The sequence below is a fragment of the Entelurus aequoreus genome, linkage group LG20 (assembly GCF_033978785.1).
Source record: "Entelurus aequoreus isolate RoL-2023_Sb linkage group LG20, RoL_Eaeq_v1.1, whole genome shotgun sequence".
In the NCBI taxonomy this organism is placed as follows: domain Eukaryota; kingdom Metazoa; phylum Chordata; class Actinopteri; order Syngnathiformes; family Syngnathidae; genus Entelurus; species Entelurus aequoreus.
In genome coordinates this window covers 45,369,643-45,377,142 of record NC_084750.1, presented here as the reverse complement: position 1 = coordinate 45,377,142, position 7,500 = coordinate 45,369,643, and the positions used below count along the sequence as shown (strand labels likewise).

Genomic DNA, 7,500 nt, shown 5'->3' with positions numbered 1-7,500 from the left:
TGTCATGTAGTAACATTCATAATAACATGTAATATATACATGATGTAAGTATATATGTAGCATCTAGTAACATTCATAATAACATGTAATATATACATGATGTAAGTATATATGTCATGTAGTAACATTCATAATAACATGTAATATACACATGATGTAAGTATATATGTCATGTAGTAACATTCATAATAACATGTAATATATACATGATGTAAGTATATATGTCATGTAGTAACATTCATAATAACATGTAATATATACATGATGTAAGTATATATGTCATGTAGTAACATTCATAATAACATGTAATATATACATGATGTAAGTATATATGTCATGTAGTAACATTCATAATAACATGTAATATATACATGATGTAAGTATATATGTAGCATCTAGTAACATTCATAATAACATGTAATATATACATGATGTAAGTATATATGTCATGTAGTAACATTCATAATAACATGTAATATATACATGATGTAAGTATATATGTCATGTAGTAACATTCATAATAACATTTAATATTGACATATTTTGATCATTTTAAGCATATGCGGCTCATTATTTTAAAAAAAAGTATTACAATGTTTGCTTTTTTTAACAACACAACTAATTATTACTCACTGCAGACTTCATAAAATACAACAAACATAATAAAACGTCACTTACTGCACAAGGTCTGCGGTCATTAGGATGCCGACTGACAGAATTTGGTTTTATTCCCGTTTAGATGAAAAATGTCTCATAATTCTCGCAAAAAAAAGCGTCTTTTCGTGTTGTTCTTGCCAATTTCCAGGTGTAAATTAGCAACATGTCGGAATACATCCTCATCCTTCTACTATCCAGGTGAGAGGCATGATTTATGATCTACAATAAACGTCCAACAGCAAGGAAGCGAGGAAAGAGTTTGCCAGTCGGTGATGATCATGATGCATTATTATTTTATAAAACAATGAGTTTTTCCCAAAAACTTATGCTATCCCTTATTAGCTAAAAAAATGGACATGCTCAAAAATGGTGTTAAGTCATTTTATATTTTCATACTTTCAGTACTTAAAATTTTTCAACAGCTTCTGAACAATCAAAGTTTGTATATATTTGTAATCTTTTTATATACACATTTTATTATCTTTTAATAAGAATTTCTTCATGATGGGAAAGGCCCAAATTTGCAATATTTTATATTAGGTAATTGCAGCCTTTAATAGGGCAACAATTCATAACACTGATTTTGGTGAGCTATTATTCTTGGTAAAATGACAGTTTTTTCCAGAAAACTCACTATCAGATGCGTTAAAAAAAAGTAGGTCATATATAATATATATATTTTTTTTTTTATTATTTTATTTTATTTTTTAATTGTTTTTATTTTTCTAAATTTCAATGCTTGACATATTTCAACAGCTTTAGACCTATCCAAAGATATATACGGTTTTGTATGTTTGATATGTTTTTTGCTGTATGTTTTATGCTGTTTTTGTAAAAAATGAGAAAAAAAAATTCTACATTTTTGATGATGGGAAAACCACAAAATAAGCAATATTACAAAAAACTAAGTGGAATACTTTCGATGAAGTAATTACAGCCAATAATAGTCAAATTATTCATAACACTGATTTTGATGCATTATTATTTTTGGAAAATTTACGTTTTTTTTCCCTAAAACGCACACTATCCCTTCTTAGCTGAAAAACGGATGCGCTAAAAAAAAAATATATATATATATATATGTAATATTAATATATATATATATATATTTTTTCCCTCACGTTTTGAATTTTTCAACAGATTCAAACCTATCCACATATATCCCTATAAAGCAGGGGTCACCAACCTTTTTGAAACCAAGAGCTACTTATTGGGTACTGATTAATGCAAAGGGCTACCAGTTTGATACACACTTAAATAAATTGCCAGAAATAGCCAATTTGCTCAATTTACCTTTAACTCTATGTTATTATTAATAATTAATGATATTTAAACTTAATTGAACGGTTTAAAAGAGGAGAAAACACGAAAAAAATGACAATTAAATTTTGAAAAATAGTTCATCTTCAATTTCGACTCTTTAAAATTCTAAATTCAAACGAAAAAAAGAAGAGAAAAACTTTTTTTTTTAAATTATGGAACATCATTAGTAATTTTTCCTGATTAAGATTAATTTTAGAATTTTGATGACATGTTTTAAATAGGTTAAAATCCAATCTACACTTTGTTAGAATATATAACAAATTGGACCAAGCTATATTTCTAACAAAGACAAATCATTATTTCTTCTAGATTTTCCAGAACCAAAATTTGAAAAGAAATTCAAAAGACTTTGAAATAAGATTTTAATTTGATTCTACAGATTTTCTAGATTTGCCAGAATAATTTTTTTTAATTTTAATCATAATAAGTTTGAAGAAATATTTCACAAATATTCTCAGTCGAAAAAACAGAAGCTAAAATGAAGAATTAAATTAAAATGTATTTATTATTCTTTACACACACACAAAAAAAATTACTTTAACATTGATTTAAATTGTCAGGAAAGAAGAGGAAGGAATTCAAAAGGTAAAAAGGTATATGTGTTTAAAAATCCTAAAATCATTTTTAAGGTTGTATTTTTTCTCTAAAATTGTCTTTCTGAAAGTTATAAGAAGCAAAGTAAAAAAAATTATGAATTTATTTAAACAAGTGAAGACCAAGTCTTTAAAATATTTTCTTGGATTTTTTAATTCTATTTGAGTTTTGTCTCTCTTAGAATTAAAAATGTCGGGCAAAGCGAGACCAGCTTGCTAGTAAATAAATGCAATTTAAAAAATAGAGGCAGCTCACTGGTAAGTGCTGCTATTTGAGCTATTTTTAGAACAGGCCAGCGGGCTACTCATCTGGTCCTTACGGGCACCGCGTTGGTGACCCCTGCGCTAGAGAATCAAGAGTGCTTACTCCGCATGTCAACATCTCCGTTCGGTGCCACACCAACAAAATGCCGGGGCAAACATTTCCAGATCAACACCGTGTGAAAAAAAAAAAAGAGTCCACAACAAAAGGAGATCATGTCCGCAGGAACCTACCACATAGCGAAGGACATACACTATTTGATTTCCTACTATGCAGCTCATTTTTATTTGACACTTATTGAAATATCTTGTGTGACATGTTCTTAAACTATTGCAGTGGCGTTCTGTACAAAAAGTGCACTTTAATTCAGTGTTGTTTTGATAAGTCATCTTAGTGACATCATGCACAAAAGTGCACTCGTAGCTTGTTTTAAAATGTCTCTGACAATCTTGCACTTTCTGTTTTGGAAATGACATGAATGTTTGTGCCACTGCTTAATAACTGTTTAATAAATACACTTTTGCTAAATTGACTTAGTTGTGATTTCCCTCTCTGCATGAAAGTTTAAAAGTAGCATATATTAATGCAGTATGAAGAAGAATGTTTTAATGTAGACACATAGAATCATCATACTGCTGTGATTATATGCATCAGGTGTTCATTCAAGGCTAAGGCAAGATATCGAGATATATATTGTGTATCGCGATATGGCCTAAAAATATTGAGATATTAAAAAAGGGCCATATCGCCCAGCCCTAGTGTGTGCCCTCAGAAACTAAGTATGCAGTGTACATAGCGGAAGTGTTCGACTTGAGACCCAGCCATTGTTTTAGTGCTGCATCGTGTGGATGGGCGTGGTTTGAAGCTTTTGGTTTCAATTTGCCTTTATGTAAAGTTAGGCTTGAACTTTGAACTCTGCCTAGCAATACGTCGCTAAGCTAATGTAGTTTTCCAAATGATTATAGATAATACATAATACATAATGAATGGTACATAATGTTTTTAAAGTACGGATCAAATTTGACTTGTTTTAATTAAATTGAGTCAGGCAGTGAGAGAGACTACTAGCTAGGTTCGCCGCCATTTTTATATCAAACATATAGATAGATATTTTATAGATAGATATATTGATTCCTGAAGGAATCAATAAAGTACTATCTATCTATATCAGGGGTCACCAACCTTTTTGAAACCAAGAGCTACTTCTTGGGTAGTGATTAATGCGAAGGGCTACCAGTTTGATACACACTTAAATAAATTGCCAGAAATAGCCAATTTGCTCAATTTACCTTTAACTCTATGTTATTATTAATAATTAATGATATTTAAACTTAATTGAACGGTTTAAAAGAGGGGAAAACACGAAAAAAATGACAATTAAATTTTTAAACATAGTTCATCTTCAATTTCGACTCTTTAAAATTCAAAATTCAAACGAACAAAAGAAGAGAAAAACTTTTATAAAAATTTTATGGAACATCATTAGTAATTTTTCCTGATTAAGATTAATTTTAGAATTTTGATGACATGTTTTAAATAGGTTAAAATCCAATCTACACTTTGTTAGAATATATAACAAATTGGACCAAGCTATATTTCTAACAAAGACAAATCATTATTTATTCTAAATTTTCCAGAACAAAATTTTTTAAAGAAATTCAAAAGACTTTGAAATAAGATTTTAATTTGATTCTACAGATTTTCTAGATTTGCCAGAATAATTTTTTTGAATTTTAATCATAATAAGTTTGAAGAAATATTTCACAAATATTCTTCGTCGAAAAAACAGAAGCTAAAATGAAGAATTAAATTAAAATGTATTTATTATTCTTTACACACAAAATTTTTTTTTACTTTAACATTGATTTAAATTGTCAGGAAAGAAGAGGAAGGAATTTAAAAGGTAAAAATGTATATGTGTTTAAAAATCCTAAAATAATTTTTAATGTTGTATTTTTTCTCTAAAATTGTCTTTCTGAAAGTCATAAGAAGCAAAGTAAAAAAATTAATTTATTTAAACAAGTGAAGACCAAGTCTTTAAAATATTTTCTTGGATTTTTTAATTCTATTTGAGTTTTGTCTCTCTTAGAATAAAAAATGTCGGGCAAAGCGAGACCAGCTTGCTAGTATATAATGCAATTTAAAAAATAGAGGCAGCTCACTGGTAAGTGCTGCTATTTGAGCTATTTTTAGAACAGGCCAGCGGGCGACTCATCTGGTCCTTACGGGCTACCTGGTGCCCGCGGGCACCGCGTTGGTGACCCCTGCTATAAAGTATATATGTATTTTTCTTTTTTCTAACGTTTACAATTTTTCAACAGATTCAAACCTATCCATAGATATAAAGTTTTATATATAATTTTTTTCCCATGTTTTATGCTCTTTTTGTAAAAAAAAACTTTAAAAAATATGGGAAAACACTAAATATGCAATATTTTCAAAAATGCGTGGCAAATTGGAATTCTTTATATAAGGTAATTTCAGCCTTTAATAGGTCAACAATTCATAACACTGATTTTGGAGAGCTATTATTTTTGGAAAAATTACACTTTTTCCAAAAAACTCACTATCAGACGTTTTAAAAAAAAGTAGGTCATATATTATATATATATATTTTTTTATTATTTTATTTTATTTTTTAATTGTTTTTATTTTTCTAAATTTCAATGCTTGACATATTTCAACAGCTTTAGACCTATCCAAAGATATATACGGTTTTATATGTTTGATATGTTTTTTGCTGTATGTTTTATGCTGTTTTGGTAAAAAAAATTTAAAAAGAGAAAAAAAAAAATCAACATTTTTGATGATGGGAAAACCACAAAATAAGCAATATTACAAAAAACTAAGTGGAATACTTTCGATGAAGTATTTACAGCCAATAATAGTCAAATTATTCATAACACTGATTTTGATGCATTATTATTTTTGGAAAATTTATGTTTTTTTTCCCTAAAACGCACACTATCCCTTCTTAGCTGAAAAACGGATGCGCTAAAAAAAATATATATATATATATGTAATATTAATATATATATATTTTTTTTCTTTCCCTCACGTTTTGAATTTTTCAACAGATTCAAACCTATCCACATATATCCCTATAAAGTATATATGTATTTTTCTTTTTTCTAACGTTTAGAATTTTTCAACAGATTCAAACCTATCCATAGATATAAAGTTTTATATATAATTTTTTTCCCATGTTTTATGCTCTTTTTGTAAAAAAAAAACTTTAAAAAATATGGGAAAACACTAAATATGCAATATTTTCAAAAATGCGTGGCAAATTGGAATTCTTTATATAAGGTAATTGCAGCCTTTAATAGGTCAACAATTCATAACACTGATTTTGGAGAGCTATTATTTTTGGAAAAATTACACTTTTTCCAAAAAACTCACTATCAATTTATATATATTGTATATGGGTTTTTTTTGTATGTTTTATGCTGTTTTTGTAAAAAAAAAAAAAGAAAAAAGGAAAAAAAAAAAATCAACATTTTTGATGATGGGAAAACCACAAAATAAGCAATATTACAAAAAACTAAGTGGAATACTTTCGATGAAGTAATTACAGCCAATAATAGTCAAATTATTCATAACACTGATTTTGATGCATTATTATTTTTGGAAAATGTATGTTTTTTTTCCCTAAAACGCACACTATCCCTTCTTAGCTGAAAAACGGATGCGCTAAAAAATATATATATATATATATATATATATATATATATATATATATATATATATATATATATATATATATATGTAATATTAATATATATATATTTTTTTTTTTTCCCCTCACGTTTTGAATTTTTCAACAGATTCAAACCTATCCACATATATCCCTATACAGTATATATGTATTTTTCTTTTTTCTAACGTTTAGAATTTTTCAACAGATTCAAACCTATCCATAGATATAAAGTTTTATAAATAATTCCCCCCCCCCCATGTTTTATGCTCTTTTTGTAAAAAAAACTAAAAAAAATATAGGAAAACACTAAATATGCAATATTTCCAAAAATGCGTGGCAAATTGGAATTCTTTATATTAGGTAATTGCAGCCTTTAATAGGTCAACAATTCATAACACTGATTTTGGAGAGCTATTATTTTTGGAAAAATTACACTTTTTCCAAAAAACTCACTATCAGATGTGTTAAGAAAAAAGTAGGTCATATATAATATATATATTTTTTTTAATTATTTTATTTTATTTAACTTTTTAAATTGTTTTTATTTTTTTACTTTAAATGCTTGAAATATTTCAACAGCTTTAGACCTATCCAAAGATATATACAGTTTTATATATTGTATATGTTTTTTTTTTTGTATGTTTTATGCTGTTTTTGTAAAAAAAAAAAAAAAAAAAAAAAAAAAAAAAAAAAATCAACATTTTTGATGATGGGAAAACCACAAAATAAGCAACATTACAAAAAACTAAGTGGAATACTTTCGATGAAGTAATTACAGCCAATAATAGTCAAATTATTCATAACACTGATTTTGATGCATTATTATTTTTGGAAAATGTATGTTTTTTTTCCCCCAAACTCACACTATCCCTTCTTAGCTGAAAAAAAAAAAAAGAATATATTATTATTATTAATCATATATATATATATATTTTTTTCTCTCACGTTGTGAATTTTTCAACAGA

General features: G+C 27.0%; 1 long non-coding RNA gene across 1 annotated transcript in view; it reads right to left on the bottom strand.

Moving 5' to 3' along the window:
• Positions 1-7,500, bottom strand: part of LOC133636298 (uncharacterized) — a 174,399-nt gene that overhangs the window by 52,015 nt on the left and 114,884 nt on the right. The window lies entirely within an intron of this gene.